This window comes from Tamandua tetradactyla, chromosome 1, assembly GCF_023851605.1.
Source record: "Tamandua tetradactyla isolate mTamTet1 chromosome 1, mTamTet1.pri, whole genome shotgun sequence".
Lineage (NCBI taxonomy): Eukaryota > Metazoa > Chordata > Mammalia > Pilosa > Myrmecophagidae > Tamandua > Tamandua tetradactyla.
This window is the reverse complement of record NC_135327.1, coordinates 154,511,816-154,538,675: the sequence shown is the minus strand read 5'-3', so window position 1 is coordinate 154,538,675 and position 26,860 is coordinate 154,511,816.

Sequence of the window (26,860 nt, the reverse complement as noted above, 5' to 3'; positions counted from 1 at the left end):
GACACTTTAGTTGTATCCTAGAGGAACTTAATGAAGGCCCACAGATGCATGGAGAGGAAACCATTGGCATCAGAAGCTGGAAGCAACAGAACTGGAACAGGGACCAGCAGACACCAGCTATATGTCCTCCCATATAACAGATCAGCCTTCCTTGAGTCAAGGTATCTTTCTCTGAATACCTTAGTTTGGACTTTTTATGGTCTTAGAACTGTAAACGTGGAACTTTACAAATTCCCTTTGTAAAAGCCAACCCATTTCTGATATATTACATTCCAGCAGCTTTACTAAGCCAAAACAGATGGTGCCCTAATTCAAAAGATAAACACAGTTTAAAAAATGAATAAAAGCATTTATGGAAAATTACCATGAACAAATCCCTTAACATCTTTTAGCTTCAGTTTTCTCAGCTGTGAAATAAAAGTATTAAAGTAGATGGTCTCCATAGTACATCTTCAACTTGCCATTTTAAGAATCACTTTCCTTGTACAATAGTATTAATTGTCCTGAGACTTTTAACTTTAGGCCATTGATTCCATCCTCAGAGACTGAATCTTCAGATAGTTGAGTAGTTCAAAAAACAAAAGGCATGTAACTGATGAAAGAGAGAAATAGGTGAGGGCATAAATCATTGGAAATGAAAGAAACCTGATTTTGACATCTTTTATTATGCTACACATATTGTTAGTGTATATGATTTGACAGATAAAGTGGTGAATGGCTTCATTTTTACCATTCCATGATTAGAAAAAAAATGATCTACTTAAAAAGAGATTTTGTTTTAGGCACATGCATGCAGTAACTGCAGTCCCATTGGAACTTCTAACGGATGCCAGGATAGCTTGTAGGAGAGCACAAATACAACTCCACAGTTGGAATAATTTGGAGTGGGGGAGCTCTACTATTAGATATCAATAAGGAATCTCCATTGAGTTTGAAAGAAACTCATGCCAGTGCAGAATATGCTCAACAGCACTTATCAACTCTCACAAAAGGAATTTAGACATGCTTTTCAGTTGGAATTGAAAGGAAGAATGTCATCTATGTCAAGGTATTATCACACTATTTAAGAAGGAAATATGTCTGTACATTTCAGAGAGAGAAAATCTTGGGTCCCTACTATGTTGACATTTTTGTTTCAGAGTTTAATGACAAAAATAAGTACTCATTCCTGCTTGTGATCTATTTAAAATGTTTCTGTTATACTGTCTTTTTCTTGGCATGGACAATGTGCAGTTCTGGGCTGTGTTCCCTGAGTTCAAGGCACTGATGAAACTTAACACAGGGCTGGAATTGCCTTTGCCATATTTCCCAGAATCATCACCTCAGTTTCATGAAAATCTGTTGTCACAACTCTGAGTTGAGTTTCCAACCCCTTCATGGAGAAGGAGGGAAAGGAAAAAGTGACATATCCCAAAGTCTGACACATGCTCTCTTCTGTCCCTAAAGACACAACCCTTTCTCCCTCTCTAATATGCCTCATTGTGGTGTTGGGAAAGGAATCACTATCCTGCTACTCTACAAATACTTTGCTGGGATATTTTGCATTGCAATGGGTATGTCTCTAAAGTTAGAAATTAGTAATTCTCTGAATTTATAAAGTGAAGCAAGTTGAGCCTTCATTCACAGATGTGAACTGTGTCCACTTAACCTTTTGAAAAAGTAGATAACTTTTGAGGAAGAGTAAAATTCTTCACAGGTTCAGTATTCCATACATAACAAGGGTTTTAAAAATGTATTTCTGCCTTCTCTTTACATGGGACATGACATCCAGGGGTGAAAGTCTCCCTGGCAACATGGGAGATGACTCCCAGGGATGAATCTGGCCCTGGCATGGTGGGATCCACAATTCCATCCTGATCAAAAGTAGGAATAGAAATGTATCTAATAAAGTATCAGTAGCAGAGAGAATCCAAATAGAGGTCAGAAGCTCTGGAGTTTACTCTTACTCAGGCTTCAGTTAAGACCTTGCTACCTATCATAACTTGCCAAACCCCAAACAGCACCATTCCAGCCGATCCTAAAGAACACCTAGGACAATTTATAAGATTCCACAAGGGTTCCAGGCACTAGAGTAACTTTTCAGATGGGTCCCTCATTCAGATAAGTCCTGAAACCTAGAGGGCCCAGCCTCTACGGAACATCAGATAGTTCCATCTCCCTACCCCATATTAGTGACACACCCTTCCAATATGAAAAATTTAGAATTGCTATAGCCCAAACACCCCCAAAGAGAGGGATAAAAAGATCAAAGGTGATGGTTGAGTTATACATTGAATACAGGATTTAACAAATGATTACAAATATTGAATTATTAAGCTGATATCTCTTTTAGTCTCCAGTATCTAAGAGCAGCTCGAAGTAAAAACCTAAAATTGTGGAATTGTAACGCATGTCAAACTCTGAAATATGTTCTACAACTAATTGTGGTGCTGTGCTTTGAAATTTATTGCTTTTTGTATACATGTTTTTTTCACAAAAAAAGGGAAAACAATCTATTGTGATAATAAAAAAAATATTTCAGCCTCTAGCCTCCTATATTCTGGAGCAGCTAGAAGGAAAATTCTGAGAGGATTGTATGGTAGCCCACAGATCTGGAATCTGTCCTGTAACTACTTGTTGAAGAGTGCTTTGAAAACTATTGCTTTTTTATTTCTTTGCTTTGTATATATGTTATACTATACAATAAAAAAGTTAAAAATATATATTTCTGGATTTCGGCTTTCAGCCTTGGGAGCTAAAATAATTCTAACTTACTGACATCATAAAACAGCACAAACATTGAACACTATATATGAAATAACTATTTCATCCAACAGGCAGTGTAATTCTAAGATCTTTGAAAATGGAAAACAAGTAAGATGAGCTCTATAAGGGGACTAGATTTCTGCCTAGAAGGAATTTTCAAACCCTGCTGTGGTGGGGGGACAGTCAAAGCCCAAGGTTCCCTCTGCTTTGAGAAGATGTGAATTCCAGGGATTCTAATCCAACTGGAAATGGTGGAACAGGATACCAAAGAGGATGGCACTATGCATACAAAGTCACAGGAAAATGCAAATGGGTCACCTTGAGTCTTTGTATGACTACTCATCTGTACATGCCTGGGTTGAAATTTAGCAAAACAAAGCAAAGAATAAAATCTGGGCAAAAGAACAGAAACTGGGAATTGTGGACCAGACAATCCCAGAGATCACACAAGTAAATTATTTGAGTTCCAGCAAGCAAGAATGTTGAAAGTTAGGGCATTTAGTAGAGATGAAAGAAAATTATAAATTAACTCTAAAGAAAAAGCTACTGTAGATTTATCTTCAAAAACCTTAAAAACAGGCTTGTAAAGAATCAACTTAATCTGAAAGTAGGTTAATGACAAGTCAGAACAAAGACCTCATTGTTTAATGGGATTCCACTAAATCTAACACTTATCAATTTAAAATGTATAATATCCAAAATCTAATTAAAAGCTACTCGATGGACAAAGAATGGGGAAAGAATTGGTCAAATCAAGAGTAAAATCATTAGAAACAGACCCAGAAAAGACTAAGATGGTCAAATTAGAAGACAATGACATTGAAAGAAACATTATAATATACTGAATATACTCAGGGAATTAAGGCAAACATGAACATAATGAGGAAAGAAACAGAACATACAAAAGATAGAAATGAAAATTTTAGGAATGAATAACCCAATATCTGAAATGAAAATTTCACAGGATGCTATTAAGAGCAGATTAGAATAGTGAACATATAGATCCAAGATGCTCAGTGAAACCCAAGTATAATAAAAAGAAAATTACACTCAGACTTACCATGATCAAAGCAGTTTAAAAAAGTAAAGAGAAAATCCACAAGTTTAGCCAGAGAAGTAGACATGATATATGATGCAATACCTGTAATAATGACAGCAGACTTCTTTTAGAAACTTAAAGCACTGTAGGCAGTGTTATAACATCTTTAAAGTACACAAAGAAAAAAGTTGTCACTTGAGAATTCTAAATCTCACAAAAACATACTTTAAAAGTAAACATCAAGGGCGGGCCATGGTGGCTCAGCAGACAGAGTTCTCGCCTGCTATGCCAGAGACCCAGGCTCGATTCCTGGTGCCTGCCCATGCAAAAAAAAAAAAGAAAAAAAGTAAACATCAAGTAAAGACTTGATCAGACAAATACAGAGTGAATTTACCACCATCAGATCTGCAGTGCAAGAAATGTTAAAGAAAATACTTCAAGAAGAAAGAAGATATTGGATTGAAATGTAGATTTACAAACTAGAAGAGAACCATATACAATATGGATGCTGCAAATAATGAAGTGAATTCATTATTTGCAGTAAAAATAATGCATTTGGGACTTATGATAAGAAGTTGCAAAATGTTTGACAATAGTACCACAAAAGACAGGAGAGGGGAATGGAAGTATACTGTTTTAGGTCCTTACAGTATAGATGAAGGAATATATTCTTTGAAGACTGTGATAAATCTAAGAGGCATTTTGTCAGTTCTAGAGCAAGCAATGAAAAACTAAAGATATAGCTAAAAGCCAATAGTGGCAATAAAAAGGATTAAAAAAATAATTAGTTCAAATGAAAGTTGAAAAAGAAAGGGGAAAAACAAATCTAGGACAAATTAGAAAAAAATGTCAAGATGATAGATTTAAACCCAATTATATCTGATTATATTAAATGCAAAGAGCCTAAAACCCCTATTTAAAAGGCAGAGATTTGATAACAAAGAAAAGGCTAATGGTAGGATCAAGAAACTCACTTCAAGTATAAAAATATAGACAGATAAAAGTAAAAAAAAAAAGAGGGAAAAAAATGAACCATTAAATACAAATATGTCCTAATTTCTTCAACTATATTTTATTTTTAAAGTGTATTTTTGTGGTATTTAGAATTCTAAGGTGACATAAGAATCATAAGAAATATGTAGTGGCTTTATTAATATCAGAAAATGTAGACTTCATAATGAATAATGTCTCCAGGGATAGAGATAGGTATTTAAAAATGATAAAAGACTCTATTTATCAAGAAAACAAAAGTGTTATATTCATGTGACACTAAAACACAGATTCGAAATATATAAAGTCAAACTAACACAACTGAAAGGAAAAATATATGAATCCAGTTATACGTGATGATATCAAAACTCCTTTCTTAGGTATTGACAGAACAGGTAGATAGAAAATCAGTTAGGATTTGAAGACGTAATAACACTATCAATGAACTTGACCTAACTGATACAGAATAAAGGAGAAATATCTTTATTCTATATCAGCAAACAGCCTATTATATCCACTTTTCCACCTAACAACAGCATATAGTATTCATTTTTCTGTTTACATAGAACATTTACCAAGATAATCAAAATGCTGGCTCATAAACCACATCTCAATAAATTTTAAAAGACTGCAATCATACAGGGTTTGTTCTCTATCCCTAGGTTTTCTACATGTTGATTTTTTTTAACCATTAAGTGAGGGTTACATTTCATCAACTGTTTCACCAGCATGCATTAAAAGTGTCATATTATATTTCTCATTTTATTAATTAGATACATTAAAATTATTTGCTCATTTACTTTTAAGCCAATTCTGTATTTCTGATTTCCAAACCCTCTTTGGTCTTAATGATATATCTCACTAGGTTTGAGTCAGTAAAGTTTTGTTTAGGAGTATTACATCCAGGTTCATGAGAGAAAATGGTTGATCACCATCCTTTCTTTCAGTGTTCTCGGTTTTGTACAACAGGTGTGCTGGACTTGTAAACAAGATGCAATATATTCCATTGCTTTCAGTAATCTGGAAAAATGTATGCAAAATTGGTACAATTTCTCCTTTTGATATGGAAGAATTCCTTGGCATAGCCAACTGGACTTGGTTATATCTTTGAGGGGAGATTTTTATTTTCACATCCAAATTTTTAGTAGATATAGGAGTATTCATATTGACATATCTGAGATTTTTACATGTGTTCTCTCCCTAGGACTTTATCAATTTTGCCTAAATTTTCAAATGTTTTGGCATAGAGTATTTATAGTTTATTCTTATTTTAATATATATGGAATATGTAATGATACTTCCCTTTTCATTTTTTATCAATGGTATATTGTTCCTCGGCAACTCTCAGCACTTAGCACTTACATATACACTTATATCCTGCTTCTTTTGATTGGAATTGTATTCAATTAATACACAAATTTGGAGAGAAGTAACACTTCTATAGTAATTTTATCAATTTCTCCCCTTATTTAAGGTCTCTTAAACATTCCTCAATTTGTTTAATCTTTTTCTACCTCCTAGAAGATTTGTTAAAACTGGCATATTTCATCTTAAATGCATGAAAAAAACTCACCAAATAAATCATCTGGGACTATATTTTATTTTTCCTAATTTCTTAGATAACTTTTCCATTCTTTTAATCTTACGTGACTGTTTTAAATTTCTATTTCTTCTTGTGTCGATTTGAAATTTGTCTATTTCATCTAAAGTTTTAAATTTGGTTGCATAAATACATTCATCCTATTCACATAAAATCTTTTTAATGACTGCATGATCTGATGATTGATAGTGATGTCTCACTTTTCTTTCTTCTAATTAACTCTTTGGATCTTGATAAGTCTCAGTAGAAATCAGTTTATTACTCTTTTCAAAGGTCCAATGTTTCCTCTTTATTGGTTATGTATCTTTGTTATTTATTTCCAACTACCTTCTTTATATTTATTTTGTTTCTGTGTCTTAATTTCTTCAACTGAATGCTTAGATCTTTGACTTTCAGTGTTTCGGCTTTTCAAATACATGCATTTAAGACTAAAGTTTACTATTAGTCTAATTTTATTTATACTCACAGATGTTTATGTCGTTTACATTTTCATTCAGTTGAAACCACTTACTTCTACTGCTTTTTCTCTTTAAACATTAGGTTATTTAGAAGTATGTTTGGGGATTTGCATATATCTGGGGATTTTCTAGATATCTTTTGTGACTGATTTCTAATTTAATTCTACTGTAGTGACAGAATACACTTGCTATGGCCTAAACCCTTTGAAGTTTGCTGAAACATGCTTTATGGCCTAGCATGCAATCAATTTTGATAAAACTTTCACATATATTTTTAAATAATATGTATTCTATAGATGATGAGTATGTTCTTCCATATGTGTCATTTAGGTGAAATTTTTTTATCATATTGTTAAACCTTCTTCAGTCATACTGACTTTCTTATTCATTTTTCTTGGTCTACCTATGTATAAATTCTCACACTATGATTGTGGCTTTCTCAATTTTTCCTTTACCTCTTTCAAATTTTGCTTTATAAACATATAGAATAAAAATGAATTATAGGGGGAACAAATGTTAAAATAAATTTAGATTGAAATGCTGGTAATCAGTGAGGGGGGTGTGGTATGTATGAATTTTTTTATGTTTTCCTTTAATTTCTTTTTCTGAATAGATGCAAATGTGCCAAGAAATGATCATGATGATGAATATGCAATTATGTGATGATATTGTGAATTACTGATTATATGTATAGAAAGGAATGATCAAAATTTACGAATGTTTGTGTGTGTTTGGTGTTTTCTGGTATTTTTTTTAAAATTTTGAAAATTAATTAAAATAAAACCACACAAAAATTCAACAAATGGTGCTACAATAAGGGGATACTCACATGGAAAAAGGAACGAAATGTAACCCCTCCCATACAGCACACAAAGAAAAAAGAAAAAAAAAATTGCTTTATATCATTCAGGTGTCTTTACAAAAACATAACACTTTGGGTTCTGGTGTCCCTTAAATGACCTTGATAATTCTCTATCTTGAATGAAATAAATAAATAAAACATAGAAATATCACATAGATAAAAATTAGTGAGTCAAACAATAAAAGGAGAAAAAAAGGGATTCTAATGGGAACATTGCTGCTTGATTGTTGAGGGTTTTGAACCTCTAGATTTTGTGATTTTACTTCAGCCTGGAGGTAATGGAAATACCTTTAACTAGGTTGACATAAAAATGAAGTATTTTAAGAAGATAGAGCAGGAATGATACAGTAATTGGAATGAGGGTTGGGGCGAGCAAGTAGAAGCAGGACAAGGGGTGGGAGCAATAATTGTGGAAATACTGCCAAGAGGTGACCTGGACATCAGAGAAAGGAGGTGCAACTTGGAGAAAACTTGCAAAATTTATTCTTCTACAGCTGAGTTGGCTTAACAGACTCATCATGTTAGAAAAAACAATGTTGATCAATTTCAGAGGTAATTTGTTAACCCATTAAGTTGTCTTTCTTTCATTTTTGTTCACAAATGTGTTCTTTTTCTGCAAGAAAAATTTTTGCCAGTAAGAATCATTCTACCTGACTGTTAATGGGTTTGGTTCCTTCCAGTTTAGTTTATACAATGTCATTGTCGTATGAATAAAATTGTTTCCCCATTTTAGAACTAGATGGATTACTTATTGGATTGGTCTAGAAAAGGCCATTTATTTAAAATAAATAGAAAACATTGTATTCACTTTATTTACTTCTGGGTGCTTCACTGTGTCATATTGTGGATGCTTTTTACAGTAGGCCTTATTATGTTTTACTATGTCACTTATCTAAAATGGAAAATAATGTTCTAGAGTCTTTGCTCTATGTCCCATGGGGTTTTGTGGCTCATTGTTTAGTTTGCTCAATTTGTGCTCCTGCAGCTCTGTGTGGCAGTCTTATAAAGTGGGATGAGCCCAGGATAGCAATAAAGGATGCTTCTTTTGACAAGCTTCTCCTAACTCATGTGCATTGCTCATGACCCAAACAAATATTCCAAAACCATCTACTGACATCAGAAAAAAGTTTTTTTTCAGGGTTTTTTGCAATGAATAATTGTCATGGTTTGCAAGGAATATTCTACATTCTTTACAGTCATTTCTTAAACCTGCAGAATCCTGTTCTTTTAACAGACTGCCAACAAGCAGTTGCTATAGGAAAACCAAATAGCTCTGACATTTCTACTCACCAGGTTTCACTTACAGTTCATTTCAGAGTGACAATTAAAAGAAACAAGGAAGGAGTTTGTTTTGTTTTTCCAAAACGCTAAACACAAGCTGCCTACACAGTTGTTTGGTTCAAGAAAATGTTTCCACTCGTATTGCAGCTGCATTGTGATGGAAAATTGCTCCGGGGGCCAAACCTAAAAAGAACATTGACATCACCAAAGGAGACCTCTGCACTTGACTACTGTGCATTTTTCCTTACTGCCAATATTTCGACCACACCACAAGTTATAAAGTATAACAGGGCCCTGGAAGTAGGACTGAAGCAGTCAAAATCAATTTATCCCTGCTCCGTGTTGTTAGGCAACAAGACACTTTCTGAAATGTAAGGCAAATAGTTTCACATGGGAATGAAACAAGGTAATACTTTTCAGAATTTGGCTCGCTGGTCTCCGATTCACACCTTTGCATTGAGGTTTGCTCTACTGAGCATTTGTGATGGTGATTAAAGATGACTTGGAAGATTAAAAAGACCAACAGAGACAGGGTAGCTTCTAGGGCTGTTTTGACATTTCTTACTAGAGTTTCCTATAAGGTAGTATTAGAGATATTATTACTTGTACATATTATTGTTAGTTAAATTACAGTATAACTCTCATCCAATTTCACACTGGAGAAAATGGAAAACTTTTAACAGACAAGGAAATTATTATGTAAGGTCTTGCATGGTGCAAACTAATCCAGGAAATGAATGATTCATCTTCAGCATGCATGAAAGACACCGTATTATTAGTCTAATATATAAATAACAGAAATGAATTACCTCATATCTATATGTGGCTTTATCTGGATATATCAACCCCTAAGATTGTATTTATGAATTCATGGGCATAATGTAATTATAAAATATTCATTATGGTTTCATTGTATGAAAGTGTAGAAATTATCTTCATAGTCAAAGTTTAAGGTACAACTCTCAGTTCAATAAAAGGATTTTGGCTTCTCCTTTTAGAGGGATTTACAGTACTCATCAGTGTGTATAGTTCACATTAGCATCTAGTGATATTGCTTTGTCTGTATATATTTCTAGCTGTCAACAGAATGTCCTGAGGCAATTGCATCCTTATTCTATAGCTATCTTCTATTCTTTTATAATACACAAGGGTCTAATTTTCCATCAGCAAAGCATGAAATCATGTAAGAATGCCACATAACCAGCATGTGAAAACAAGTAGCACTTTTTCTACACATAAAAATGCTTCATAAAAATAACAAATAAATTAAATCTTCTTGTTCAAGTAAAGAGCTCGGAAATCAAGACCTTTTATAAAAAATTAGAGCTTTCTGTACAGAGATGACAGTGCCACGTAATTCAATTAAATTTGTTCACCACCTTACATGTTAACATGTGTGACCATATCGTTTTTCTTTGATTTATGGTGGAACTGTTTTAAATCAGGAGCATTTTATGGTTTTGGATAACAGGCACGTTAATTTCATTAAGATCAGTATTTAGCAATTATCAAATTAACAAAGTGATGACTGGGGGATATGACTTGTATCCAACTATATTAGCTCTAACACTAATTCAACACTGTGTAGTAAAAAGGACATAGAAACCAAGCGTTCATCTTTATTTATTCATATTTTGGGTACAGTGGGACAGGCACTCAAAGTAAACATGAATCCTCAAAAATGACATTATAAAATATACTAAATGATGCATTCAAGATTTCTCTTCCCTCTCTGGAACATATCTAAGTTTGAGAAACTGTTTGAAATTATCAATGCAATGATGCCCTTAAAAGGGTTAGTTTTGGCGTATATTTAAAATACATTCAAGACATATGTTTCTTCTGCTGCAGGAACTAGAGAAAGCTCAGTTTAACATCAGCGAGATGACTGGGACTGCTTAAATTATCATTCTCTATATGCATCTCATATTTCTACAACTTCAGGGTATTTTTAAACACTCTTTCTACATTATGTACAATTTACTTAGCACGTGGCATTCATATGTCTAGCTGTAAAATAACTTGTTGTAATTTAAGCAAACATGTTTTAAATAAAAGGTAGCTAAGGCTTCTAATCTCTGATGTATTGAGTGCAATGAAAGCTTCCATAAAAATAGATTTCTCAGGCAGCCAAAGACCCATACAGGCTTCCCTTAAGAAATATACTAACCTATGATTTACCCTCCTACATGTCAATAAATCTAATTGACCAATTTCACCAGTTGCAATGATGCAATGCCATTGAGAGTTTAGACTGAAAATATCTATACAGCGCAGAAAAATCCATCTATCCTGTTCTGCAAAATCCTTTTTGTTTACTTCCCACTTATAAATATTAGTAATCAAAGTAACAGCAGGATATCAATTGCTTTGTTTGAAAAGTTTTAGTGAGTTATAATTGACAAAGAACGCGCATCACATATGTAAAGGGTACAATTTGATAAGCTTTAATGTGCATCTATGTCCGTGAAAATATGATCGCAATCAAGATAATGAACACATTCATCACCCATAAAATCTCCCTTGTGTCTCTTCATCCTCTTCTCTTTCTACCCTACATACTATGCAACCACAAGGGGTCCAAGGAGCGAAATGTTTCCCAAAAATGCAACTTAGATAGCATCAATAAAATGCCTTGAACAAATACTGGCTCTCTGTCAGTATGCATTATTTTTTGTTTTCTAGAATTGTATATTAATGGAATCATACCATATGTCTACTTTTTTTCTCTGACTTTTTTACTCTACATACTTGAGATTCACCTATGCTTTAGCATGTATCACGTTTAATTCCTTTTTATTGCTGAACAGTATTCCAATATATGGATGTACCACAGTTTGCTTTTCCATCTATCTGTTGACGAACATTTGTGTAGTTTCCAGTTTGGGCTGTTACAAATAAAACTGCTATGCACACATTTGCATAAGTTTTTGTACTGACATGCTTTCATTTTCCTCAGGTAATAGCTAAAAGTGGAAAAACTGGATCATTTAGTAGGTGTGTGTTTAGCTTTTTAAGAAACTGCCAAATTATTTTCTAAAGCAGTTCTGCTGTTTTATTGCCAAGCAAGGGCTCATCGCCTGATGAGCACACAGGAGTCAATTCTATGATATGAGGGTTTTGAGAACAGAAAGAGTTTTATTGTAAGGTCAACCAGCAAGGAAATAGGTAACAAGACTCAGATCTGTCTCCTTATTGGGATAGGAAGTGGGGGTTGTCGTCATTGCTATGGGGAAGGTAGATTCTGTATAACTTGATCGGTTAGGCATAGATTTGTCCATTGGTAAGACAGGCTCCAGACCCGATTTCCCTTGCCGAAAGGCATCTCGCATCAGTTTTGCTTCTGATGCTTCTACAAATCACACAACTTTGGTTCTGAAGGGGATGATTTTTTCATTCCTAGTGTCTCAGAGTTCATCTAAGAATACCAGACCAGGTTTATGCACATGATCAGGTTACATAACTTTCAGTTGCCTGCCAGTAAAACAAGCTCAAAAAGAAATGTGACAGATAAGAAAAATTTCAAAAGTTCCATAAGGGCAAAAATGTTACTAACTGGTTCTGGGTGGTTTCAACTTTATATTCCCCTCAGAAGTGCATAAGAGTTCTAGTTTTTCTACATCTTCACCAATATGTGGTGCAACTGACCTTTTTTAATTTCAGCCGTTCTAATAGGTGTATAGTGGTATCATGTGGTTTTAACTTACATTTCCCTAAGGGGTCACTCTGTTGAGCATCTTTTTTGTGGCCTTGTTTGTCATCCATATGTGTTCTTTGATGAAATGTTTGTTCTAATATTTTGCCCATTCTTATGAGACTGGCTGTTTTCTTATTTCTGAGTTTTGAGAATTCTTTATCTGCTTTGGATACAATATAATATATATTTTAATATTTTCTCCCAGTCTGTGGTAATGAAGACAACTTAAGACCCAAACAGTCACTGATATAACTCCGGAATGCTTTTGCTGTTTAATCCTTAACAAGAGCATAGACTCAACGTTTCATTCAAGAGACTACAAGTAAGCCAAGGGGTACTTCCAGTCACCTACCTTTTCTGAAAAGAGACCTGTAATGGCAGATAATTTATTTCTTCATCTTTAATTTTTAACTTTGGCGGTATTATACTTAGATGAAATAAGTCAAAAGACTCCTTCTGTGACCTCACCAAATTTTGTATATATCTTTAATAAAAGCTTCCATGGGATTGGAATTGCTTGTTTCACATCCATACTTCACTAGACTTTGGTTTCTTATGGCGGGTGCTATGTTTATTTATTATTTTTTTCCAAATCTCCATGACCTGATACAATCTTTGGCACTAACATTTACTCCACAAATTTTGAGTTAGTAAATTAAAAGTCACTCTTCCTGTAAAGCCAATCCGTATGGCAAAAATCAAGTGACACTTTCAACACTCTTTATCCAAGCAGCAGCTAAGTGGTATCAGTCCGAACCACCAAAGGTTAACTCAAGGAAAGGCATTGTCCAGAGTCCAGAAGTAGCTTTTACCATAATCTTCACCCAAATAAAGAACACTCAAATCCATCTCTTTGATACCAGAAAATAAAGGTCCACCCACGCCTTTGGAATCGCTGAATAACAGAATTGAACCGGTCTAGGGGAAAGGAAATATAGTTTGCCCTCTGGAGAAAAGCAAGTCTCTGAAGATTACAAAACTCCTCTCTTGTAATATCTAAGAATTCTGGCTACAATCTTGCCCTACAGCCAGATTTTCTTTGGGCTTTTAAATTTTTTTACTTATTTTCTGTAGGAGATGTCTCCTCTAATGTACCCCAAAGCAAATGCCCCGCGGCTTTTATTTTTTCAACAGAGGGAAATGGAGAAGGGGGATGTTGACTGCTGGGCTCAGCAGTGTCTGGCCTCCTCTTGGAGGAGAAGCTGTGAAATTGTTAAGGGAGTTCATTTAGCCAAATATCTCCCAAGCATGACAAATAGATGGCATAAATAAAAATCTGCGTATATGTGTGCTAATATTTTTCAAATATAGGTAGATGCTGATGTGATAGTAAAGCTAGAAGAGTTATTAAATTTAAAGTCATCTTTTGATGTTATGTGCCCTTCTCAAATAATACAATCAGAGAATGCAACTACCATCTTACATAAACCCTTGATTTCTTTTCCTTTAAAAAATTAATTGTCCTCATAATGGTTGAGAGTCATACATGGGATAACTTGAATCCCATTTTTTTAGTCTTTATTACATGTAAAGTTGCCTCAAGATTTAAGGTATTATAGAAAGAACTCCTTTGGTTGGATACAAAAATTTACATAGAATTCTGGCTAATTTGGCATTAAGATTATGAGATACAGACATTCTATCTCTGAGAAAAGACTGTAGTGTTCTAAAGAAAGAAATTAGGGAAGAGGCTTTAGACATTTTAAAGAGTGAACAAATAACTCATCAGTTGATGCAATAATCAAAATATAAATCAGTCAAAAATATTAATCGTGAAACCTATTTTAAACCTTGAACACTGAAAATAAAACCTTGTGTGTTTGGAGTTCTGTTCCTTCATTTCTTATTTCTAAAAATGTTTAGGTGTACTGCCCTTCTTTTCCTACTTAGAAAGCAAAGTGTCTAGGAGAGAATATGCCCAGGAATATTTCAAACTTATGAATTGTAAAGTTGTGAGGAATTTTTAAGATATTCTAAAAGGGGCAGAGTATTTCATGAAGAGGACAAAAGTGGAACCATTGATAATCTCCAAGAAAATTCCCTTCATGCATTGTGAAAGAATTCCTTCAAAAAGTTAGGTGAAAATAAATGAAGGACCCATAAAATGCAAATAAAAGCCTGAGCTGTGGTGAAAACTATGCAAGCATCATACAAAGACTCAAACCCAAGAAGTGGTTTTTACATTAGACGTCTTGGACACGTCAGCTATTTTGACCATTTTCAAGGGAAAAGACTCTGTGGATGTTTATAGTACAGCAAGGCAATACTTCAGCAGAATAAGTAGTATACGTAACACCATGTTTTTAATGGAATTCTATTAGTCAGCACAGGTAAATCATTTATTTGTAAAACAGATTACTCATTTGAAAACATTACTTCAACCAGATAACAGTAGAAGGGGAATGAGAGAGAGGGAAAAAGAGAGGATCGAAAATTGTAGCGAAGCAGGAAGAAAAGTATAAAATTAAAGTGAAATTCATTCAAACGGGTTTAAAATCAGTTGGTTATTAAAAGGAGTTTAAAACCTTCTGGCCTTTTGTTTTTTAACTTTTAATAAGTGACCTATAATTTTTGGCACTTTCATAGATTCCAAACTTTTTTATTTTTCATGTCAGAGAAGCATCGATCACCTGATCATAGCCTAAATGGGGAGAAGGACATTGAAGACATCCTGTGGAAAGCAAGTAGAGTGGCAGCAGTTGCATTCCATCATTTCATTTGGAAAAAGGAGAAAACAGAGTGACTAGTCCCTTCCGAATGTGCCTTTAGACCTGGGCGTCCTGTGCACCGACTGCCAACCACTAATTAACATACTGAGATGGTGACCAGTGCAGCACCAGATCTTCTGACCACCTAATCAAGTAGCTGCAGGATGATCAGAAGAAAGTTTTGAATCCATAGGCGTACAAAGTTCTTTCTGTAGCTGAATAAACAAAGATAAGTAGAAATTTCAATCGGTGAAAAAGGGGTGCTCAGCCTCAGAAAAATCAGGAATGCAGACAAATTGATTCTCCTGTCATTAATTCATCAACCAGATTGATGAAAAGCCTACTAATGTGCAAGCCCTGGGTTAGACTCTGGGAACAAAGAGATAACTTGAACCTAATCCCTGCCCACTGGAGACTTGTAGTCTACTCTAGTGAAGTGTGGGGCCCCGATCTTAAGTCCTTGGTACATCTGTAACTTCAGAATAAAAATCTTTCGACATACTCCATTCCTTTCTCTTTCAACTTATTTTCCACACTCCAAAGACAGGGGTTTCATTCTCAAGATATATAAATTGTGTTTCTTGAGACTGAAGAAGGGTGATCATGTGATGGCATCAAATGAACACAAACATCCTTATAAGCTTGCTCTTTCAGAGACAAATGCTCCATCTTCTTGTGACTTGTTTTTGCTTTCAGGCAGGATCTTGTTCTATGTAATTGTTACTTTTCAGAACACACGATTTGGACTGCAGAGCACTAACAATTCTCTACAGCTGAGCTCTGTTACATGAAAATCCACTACTGCACTGCTAAATACTTATCTCACCCCAGATAAGGTATCAAGGGCAAATGAGAACCAATTCAGTTGTAGCCTTCTAATACTCCAATACAAAGAATTACAACATGTTCCTAAGTAGCTTCGTTAATTCTACCCTAGATCTAGACAGGAAACTTCTGGCTAACCTCAGTTCCTCACGCTTCAGTTAAGCAGTTTCTTCTGACTATATGGTCTTTGAATAGCAAATCACTCTCCATAATTTCTTGTGTCCTTAAAAAGAATAATATTTATTGTGGCTACAAAGAATGCAATACTATTTACTGTGCCCTCACGCCAAGTGCAATGATAATTAGTATCTTTCTACAAATTGCTGAATAACATGAGATTATCTCAGAATTTGAGTATATTCCTTAACCAGCTGAGTATTTCAATTTCAGAGAAGACAGATTTAGCCTTTTTGGTGTGTGATGAAGAAAATAGAATATAGCATTTCAAATGCCTAGGTAGCTTTCATAATTTTTGGAAGATATTTTGCAAAATTTTGCCTATAAAGTTAGGCTTAGAGAACTGCAATTTAATATATTATGTATGAGAATTTGATGTTAACTGTGAAAAAAATTGTTCAGTTTCACTCCATAGATTGGAAACTAATATTGCAAAATAAGACTAAAAAAAAAAAAGCGCCTGATAAACCTTGTTGGAATTAGCAAAACAAACAGGTTTCTAAAGTTCAAAGAATTGACTTCAAAAATAATATGACTTGATAATGTAATTTTTTTAAATGTGGGGTGGAGATAACCCTGGTATAAGAAAATCTTACATTTACTATGAGAGTTGTTGTTGTTTAAAAACTAAACACTATTTTAATTAAAAAGCTTTAAAATACCTTAATGATTGCTTTGCAAAGATGATTGCAATTTTCATTCTCAAGTAGGAGTCTGACATTTTATCAATATCACAGCATTTTCAAGGAATATAGGAAATAGCAGTGCGCCACTTTCAAGGGTTTTTTTAAGTAGAGAATTAAATTGACAATGAACATGTAAACACAAGCAGATGCTTACTTCATATCGGGTCCAGTTCTACTATTATGAGTGTTTATGAACTGTTGGTTCAGAACAGATGCATACATTATATCCTCACAATTTACCATTTTAGAGATGCACACCTTTCCTCATAACATTCTAAACTCTCATTGCAGGGTTTTTATTATATGCAAATTAGCAGCATTTGATTAGGTCCTGAGGCAGCTTCACCTGGGTGTTCAGAGGAATAGCAGTGGGGAGTGAGGAAGAATATTTCATCACTGAAGTGTGTTTTCCCTTAGGGGACACCACCATTTGATTTTGACATTTATTTGTCCTGCACTATAAAGGACAAAACTATAATTACACTTTTTTTCTACTATGCAGTGGGCACGGGTGTCAGGAAAAAGCAAATCAGAGATAGTGTGTTCAGACACAAAACAAGCTCCAAAGCCAAACTTACTGAACAACTCCCCAGCTAAAATCACGGTGTGTTAGAAAACACTATAAGACTAATATACAATGCTAGTGTACATAGAAAACATCCGTGAGAAACCATCCTGAAGAAACAGAATTCCTTCCATAGAGCTGCCCAGTGTTAACTTTGCTATAGATGGGTTCCATTTCCATAATTGATTACTAAGTTCCTGATAGCTTTATACTATTATAGTATCCAAAGACTAAGGTGTTCCCATTGGTTAATTTGGTGACTATAACAAAAAGTGTATGTTTTGCCAAAATATGTTTTGCTGCATTTTAAATGTTTGCAAGCTATATATATATATATATATATATCACTTTGCTTTGCTTTCTCAAGAAACAAGCGCACATGAATGGTTGCAGTCACCTCTTTTTCTATTTAAATTTGATCATATTAAAAGCAATTTGCGAATGTTTCATTTGCTCGAATACCAGAAGGCAAGCACCTTTGCAAATGAGTACACTGAGTAACTACTATAGGGAAAAGACTGGGGATAGCCAATGAGAATTTGAACTTTGCTTAAGGATGGAGTTAACATTTATTACCCAATGTCTAGCATTATAAACAATTTATTAAAGACCCAACAAATTAACTTTCCTGGAAATATTCCAAAATGTATGTATTTCCAATCCATGATTCTCTCATGTATGTTTTTAACCAAAGAAAATAGTCTCAAAGCACACTGCTCTTTTGATAGCCAAATAAATACCAAATTACCAATATCCCACAATTCTTAGAATTCATGCATTTCCGTGGATTTCAGAAACATGTATCATTTCTTTATGTTTTGTCTGTGTGTTTTTTCTAAACATGATGCATAAAAAAGATGACTATGATATCAGTTATACCAAAGGCGAACCAGAGAAAAAGTAAGATGAGATAAAATCCTCCCTAATTAAGGCAATTTTAAGTCATGAATGATGTAGCTATTATGAGTTATTAAGGATGGTCCCAGTAATTTAACTAAAAATAATCTCACTATATTCCCAAAAGCCAAGTATTCTAATAAATTAAAAGTTTGAAATCTTTCCTCTACTTTGAAGGAAAGTAAAATTAAATAACCTTTTTAAAAAGCTGAATATTGAGCCATAAATCATTTTTCTATCCCTCAATGGATCCTTTGTTTAGTTTTAATTGGTACTGTTTGTAACAAAATTTGAAATCATGAATATGATGTAAAGGAACTTTTTAGGTAACGAATTAAAGAGGAAGTCAACCAAGTCTTTATTTTCTGTATCTGATTTTTCCCTTTCTGGTGGAGTGACCCAATCTTTCAGGCTTTCCTAGAATAGGTCTGAAGAAGGAACCCAAAGTGGTAACATTCAAAAGATAACCGATCCAGCCATTTCTAAGTTAACTTATAAATGAATGATCAAAGCTTTCTTAGATCAACTAACTTCAGGGGCAAAAATACAAATACCATACAATTGCTGCCCCATGCAAGAGCTTAATATCTTTTTGTCTACACAAGTATTTTGTTTTCATTGTTTTTAGGACAACTTGGCTCAACTTACTTCTAAGAAAGATATGTGTTAGGCATTTAGACTCTGCTTATGAGGAGAGGTTTGTAGCCAGGGATATAGTATGCTGCAAGGACCCAGTGAGATCATGAATATGACAACTCTTTATGAACAGACAAGTGCAAAACCAATGCAAGATATTTCTTTTAGCATCAGTTGAAGAGATCTAAGGATGGCAAGGGGCGATTGGTAACTTGATAACAGAAGTTATCAAGTCCGTACCATATAAGCTAGCAAAGATTCACAATTTAAACTTTATCTCCCCGACAGGCTGTAAAGTTCTAGTGAGCTGAGCAACAGCTACCACCCCCTGCAGTGTTTCAGAGCAGGCAATGCAGCGATAACCAGCCCATGGCCCCCGGGGGTGCTCAGAGCTGCTCAGAACTTCAAGCTTATAAGACCCTGAGACCAAGCTTAAAGAAAAAACAAATTGTATTAATGTCACGACTAGAATCCAGACAACAGCTTATTCTTTGGAAAACTGAGAAATATTATGGTACAGGGAAATATGTGGCAACACTGTTACAAACAACACAATGTGCAAAAATAAACGCGTCCTGCATTAATACCTTAAAGAAAACATGATTGTGGCCCTTTTCTCAATTCTGCCTTTTGTCAGTTGATTGTTTTGCCTTTGATCAGATTTGCTACAGTTGAAATAGGAGGCACTTGATAAATCCTTGCTGAAGAGAATGATCAGGTACACAAATGCCCTTTATCCCAGAACAGGTGGCTATTTAATGTGTTTATATAAAAGGCAGATGAGTTTTTACTTATGGAAATCGCATGTGATTCATACTAATCCTGGTTCTAACCCAGTTTAGGCCTGGGCTGTGAGGCCCAGACTTTCAGAGGGAAAAGCCACAGCTGCTGTGTTCCTATTTAAATATAAAGTCAGAGGCCTGCTCCACAGGACAAACGCAACTGAACCAACCATAGGAATATGCAGCCAAGGTAGAGTCAGGAGATAGGGACAAGCCAGCCGGCATCCCTAACTGTACCTTCAGACTATCAAATATACAAGCTGCATTACTCAGTGAAACATTTGAGGAAAGAATTAGAAGTAGCCTCCGTTAAAAGTCTATAACCACTGAGAGCCAAGTAAATTGTACAAAAAAACTTCAAATGGCTTAACTTTATTTTTTCAAAATGATAAAACTTAACTACTTGTCAAGAAAAACATTCTTTGGGGAGTTTACTAATAGTTTCTCACCCATTCTATTCACTAGGTCTCCCAAATGTCCAGAAAACATAATTGATCAATGATAACCAAAAATATACTACCCAAGTAGCTAACACTTGTTGTAATAATAGTATGTTTTCTCTCCAGATTTAAAACTGAGCACAGAAATATAGAGGGCCTTTTTCTTTCATATTTAGCTTGAGTTATATAATACAGGTATGCACAGAAAAATGAATGAATTGGTTAATCGAGTTTACAAAAACAAAATATTAATGGCTCTTCTCCGTTCACTAAGTTTTTAGCAATAAAAACAGGCCACTGATATCATCTATTGGTTTCACTGAAAGGTATTTGCATAAAAGATTGAAAGAACATTAGGTATTGCAATAGGTATTGCAAATGAGGAATTTTTAAAATATGAGAGCAAAATTTGATAGGCACTACTATTAAATATCTATTGAGCTCCAATAATGTGGCAGGTTTTGTGACACATTTAAACATGATTGCTGCCTTTGTTTTTTTATTAACTGTTTAAAGTTTCTTTCTTTTATTTGTTAACAGATCTGACTAGCTCCTGCAGCTTTGAAAAGGAATTTAAAGCCCATAGATTTCATAAATCCTAAACAAGAGGCGTATATTAATTCTTCAAAGCATATTGATATATTTTTTATCACGGGATTTTAGCTTTCATGTGATAAAACTTTTAGTGATTTCCTTACCATGTCTTGTTAAGGCTTTAGTTCCTCATTTACATATTTGATGTCTCTCAGGAGACAGGCAAGCTTCAAGTTAATTATCTATGTAGCTGTAAGAACTCTTGTTTCCTGGTTAAGAACTCTCCAAAAGAAAACTAATAGTTATTAAATGTTACACTGAGTCACCAAAAGTAATCAGATACACAACGAGAGGCACTGAACAGATACTTTAATTTAATAAAAACCTCAACTTTTTACAAGATAAATGAAGTATAAATCAATTAAATCTCTTACAGTAATTTTCAGGGAAAACAGCCAGCAGACACCAAACAGCTAAAATCTCTGCTTGGGAAAATAATTAGGCACTGCTGGAGGCTTGAGGAAATTACTATAAAATTCTGAAAATAGACCCATTGAACTCAGATCCATAATAGAGCTGTAACTAATGAAATGCCATGTCCAAAGAAATTCTAGGCATCTTCTCCACTGAATGTAAGTTTGCGTGCATGTGTATTTTGTATGTGGGTGTATTCATATATAAATATATGTATGTATGTATATAATACAAGCACAAATGCATGTGTTGTTTTTAGATAAATACATGCCATGTTATATATAATGACAAGATAGTATATATGGGGAGAAATTGTAATCTTTCAATCTGAAAATAAATTAAAGAGCAGTTTCATGGAATGAACGAGAAGAAGGGCAAGCCTAAGAGAGACTTGCAGTTGGGAAATTGGAACCACAGCTATCAGGTGAGTTAATTAATCTGGGTATCTTTCAGTAAATGAAAGTGTGCCATCTATTTCACAAGGGTCCATTGTGTCTTGCATGTGAAACAAATTTACCCTGTTTGATTAAGGATTACTGATTGCCTCCAATTTATTATATGCATCCTATAATTAAGTCACAATGAGTTAGAATGAAATGGGGATGGTCTCCTCAACAAAGAAGACAACAAGCTCATTCTAGGAAGACCTTGGGGGTCATTCAAGAAGCAATTAAATGTTCTCCAGGGTGCATTAAAAGGAAAAGAGCCTGATGGGCTGAATAGCATCTCCTTACATCCCAGCCTCCTCAATATTCTCCTACTCTTATGGAGACAAATGAAACCGTGTCATAAAATAACTCAAGATATTATCTACAAGGAAAACAATGCTGTCTGCTCACATCCTAAGGAAAATGTAGCTGAGAAAATATACTTCAGAGAAGGTAAAAGGGAGCATGAGCCAAAGTGATCAGTGTGCCAGAATCCATTTAAAGGGGAGTCAAAGCAATTCAACTGGCTCTGGAGAAATGTATATAATCTTTGAGAATTTTGTATTAATTCTTTTTCTGCAGACAAGAAGTAAACACTTAGGATAAATGCTTTGTAAAACCAAAGAGACCAAGATCAGTAACTGTCTTGTGTCTACAGATATATTTCTATAAGTATTATTCTAAGGGGGCACACTATTCTGAAATTACTATGGCTTCACACAGAACTGGGAACATCCCTGCTTGTATCATCTCCTTTGTAGATGCAGCTGTTTGGAAAACATATCATAAAATATACAGATACAGTCAACACATTGAGATTATAGCCTAATAGATGTAGATTTACTGTAATAACTAAAAAAAAATTGAAGATTAGTTGTTACAGAGTAAAAAAAAACACAGTTAATTTAGTTTACATGTAAATCCAGTTGTGAAAACTTTTATCAGCTAGTGTATGACCCAGAAATTACTGACAAAGATTTCTCTATTTGACTAGAGCTCCAGAATGAGTATATCTGTATAAAGAAACAAGCCATAATGAAAAAACAAATTACAAACAGAATCAGAATAGCTCAGCCCCCATATCTCAGCACATGAGTGATTTGTTCTATAAACTTAGGAAAATTATTTACCTTCTCTGAGTTTTAATTTCTTCAATTTTTAAGAGGGACAGAACTTGCCCTGCTCACCTCATTATATATGACAGAGCTCAAATGTGAGAATGCCTGAAAAAATGTTTTAGACTATGTACCTAAAAGGTAGCAAAAGGTGATACCGGAGAGACAAGCAGAGGTCAGGGCAGAACAGGCTCAGGCAGGAGGGAATGCCTCTCCTGTTACAACTGAGGGAAGATGGAAAGGTTAAGTGTGGATAGAGGGGGAAGACTTTATTGGTAAGTTGAAGAGTTCCTACATCTGATGGTGTATCTGTTATGGAGAGAATTGCAGAAGCTATATTTGAGTTTTTTTCTAAAACTTAAAGGAAATAGGAAACCACTGAGGGCTTTTTAAGTAAGATATAGTATCATTTGTTTTTCATTTGAGAGAAGTTACTCTGTTGTTTGTGGGAGAAGGGATTGGGGTAGCACAATAATAGACAACAGAACATGTAAGGCCTGGGGAAAAATCCAGGTGTCCTAAGGACTGAAGCTTAGACAATTTGGGGCCCCTCTATAAGACAAAGAATACCAAATGCTAAGAACAGGGCCAGTGTTGTCCCTAAAGCTAACGCTTAGGAATGCCTGTGCCTGAGAAGGCTGTCGAAATACTAATGTGGGCCTAATAATGGTAAGTTGATCCAGAGTAGTTAGAGTAGGGTTAAGGAGCAGATTGCTTTATTCAAGAGGCAATAAATAGGGCATGATGCTCAACTATGTCAACAGAAAGAGAGAAGGTATCAAAATATGACACCTGGGCTTGGCTGGGTGTATTCAGACAGGTAGGTGACAGGATTAGGCTCAGGCAGGAGGAAATGCCTCTTCTGTTACAACTGAGGAAAGATGGAAAGTTTAAGTGTGGATAGAGGGGGAAGACTTTATTGGTAAGTTGAAGAGTTCCTACATCTAATGGTGTATCTGTTATGGAGAGAATTGCAGAAGAAAAGGGTACTTGTTCAGAAGGAAGGGGGAAGGCATCAATATCAGTGCTGCAGAGAAGACAAGGAGTGGTGAGGGCTTCCAAAGGTCTCTTGCAATGAGATAGAAAGTCTGTGTAAAAGAACAGATTCACAAAGTGGTAGGAGTGAAAGGGATATGGCAGAGGGTATGGATATGGAAGTGAATCCATCATATGATAAGTGTAGGCAACTCTTTGGAGAATTTTTCTAGTGAAGGAAAGAAGAATGGTGGGCCCATAAGTTAGAGGAGATAGATGGCTGAGGACACTATTTAAAGACAGAAAAATTGATATTAGGTGATGGAGATTGAAAATGAATATATATCATATGCATAATACAACAGCAGCATGTACAAGGATGAGCACAATGAGAGAGATAATCCTTGGCTAGAAGAGATGTCCTTTCTGAAACAGGAAAGAAGGAGGAAATGATATTTGGCTTACGCAATTAATTTTGTTGGCTTGGGAAAGGAAAGTAAGAGAGTTCTTATTTTTTTTCTGTGAAGCTAGAGGAAAAGTGCCTGCTAATATGAAGGGGTTGGGGAGGGGCAGAAGTTAGAGGCAAATGAGGAAGATATGAAATAGGCACCATGAGAAACAGAGGAAAAGCTAAACAAGGAAAACAGAGAAATGTTAGGCAACATTGGTAACCAATTGAATTTGCAGACAATTAATTTATGGTGGTAATAGTCCATGCAGTTGTGTGTGTGTCATCCCAATAGTTCATTAACCAGTATTAATTATGAAGGAAGCACATAGCTGGATTGATTCAGAGGTTGTGTTTTACCAGGTAGATGAGACAAAAAAGACAATGGGATAATAGTGGTGAGTGTATAGGCAAAAGTGTGGTTAAAATACATCCAATCAGGGTAGAGAAGAAAGGAAAAAGAAAGGTAGGTACAGACTGATAGATGGGAAACAAGTGAAAAGACTGGATATTCCAAACAGAGTGAATGTCAAGTAAATACTATTAATGTGATGAAGAATTAGAAAGACAGAAAATTGTAATCCTGGGGGGCAACGTTTCAATGTATTATTTTAGAGAAGGTATTGTTACAGGTGGTTATAATATCCAGAATGTACCTGAAATAAATGGGATAAAGCAAAGAGAAAACATGGTGATAATGTTGGATAAAATTGGATTCACCCCAATGTTGGATAAAAACATTGGTGTGAACAATGAAATTACTCAGGATGATGGAATAAATTGGATTGAAATGGAAATTAGTAAATCAGTTCTAAATAACTGATTGAGAGTCTACAGATTTGTAGATAGAGATAAAGAGCTTCAAAGACTGAGGGTTTTTATTCACTGGAGAAAAAAAAAATGAACTGGTAAGGGGAAAAGAAGAGGATGCTTTCCCCAACTCTAAGGCATGTGGCGTGTGAGAGAGTGAGTAACCTCAATCAAGAGAATAGCCATAGAAGCTGTTACTTGCAGGGACTGCTGGGTCTCTGGTAAAGACAAGAAGTAAAAGAAGAATGTAATGAAGAGTTTGAGGTTTCATGAGTAATTGAGGATACAAACGGTGCTGCAAAAACTTCAGGAGGATAAATGCAGTGGAAAGAGGAGTCAAGTAAGGTCACGCATACCGCAGTGTGGCGGTAAGTGTACCTGAGACAGAATAAATGGTTTCCATCTCAGAGCATCCGATGATAGCAGGCATGCAATGAAGAGTTGGTTTATTTGGCCCCAAAGTTTTAATGAAATCCCCATAGAAGGGCAGAGAGTGGATAGTCCAAAGGTAATCTGAGTCATCTCCAGTGGAAAGTAAAACAAGTAGTCAGAGAAATAAATTGGTTTAGTAGAGAAAAACAGTGACAGGGAAACAAAAACAGGTTTTATGCATTCACAGTTTTGCTTAAGAGAATCCCTGGTTATCATCTAGATGCATCTTTTTAAATTCTTTCTGCAGCTTAAATAATAAACATAATGACTCTCCTTACTTTACGTGCATTTTTTAGGTCAACATTCTCATAGGCTTTTAAAAAAAATTGATGACCCCTTGTTTGCAACAGTATCCTCTCACTGCTGGCAACAACATGAATGAATTCACCCACTCCACTCACCTGGCTGGGCCTTGCTTCCAGAGCATTTTTTTTCACTTTTGTATTTTCTTTGTTCCTTGTCTAAAATATTCTTTATCTTTTCTCCGTGTACCTAAACTTACACTTCGTTCAGGGTCAATCTCTAATACCTAGTTATCCATAAACTCTTCTCTGAGGTCTAGCCCTTAGAGATGTTTCTGAACTCCTACAAAGTAATGATCTATATCTGCACAAATGCTCACTTACTTTGTTATTTCTTCTTCAATATATGTGCCGTCTTTCTCCAAATAGATTGTAAGCCCCTCAAGGGCAGGAACTCCAAAACATGGTTAGTTCTCAGCAAGGCACTCTCCCTCAGCAAGGTTGCAATAAGACGACTGTGTTGTAAGATAATTGGTGTATGTTAATTGGACTGGTAAGAAAGCTTTAATGAAAGGAGTGACTCTGTGGGAGGAATTTCAGGTTTCATAGCACGCTGGTGAAATATTTACGAACAGGATAGCGTGTCCACACTCCTTAAATTATATAAATTAGTTGTAGGGTCAGCAGTGGCAGGAAAGGGATTATTTAAAATATATAATCATAAATAAAGAATAGTTAAAAGATTTTTAAAAATTTTAAATCTTGGTTAAATATATATATATATATATATTTATTTATTTATTTATTTATTTATTTAACCTATACTTATTTTCAAGGCACCAGCTAATACTCCCAGTAAAAATTTTTTCCAGACCTCCCTTCCAAGGTGACATATAGGATCAAAAAAGAAAAAAAAAAAAGAATCCAAGAAATTTAGTAGTGAATTAATATCTAAAATTGGGAAATAGGTTGTTTCCTCTGGGACTGTGCCCTCTGAGTTTTTGACACAAATTT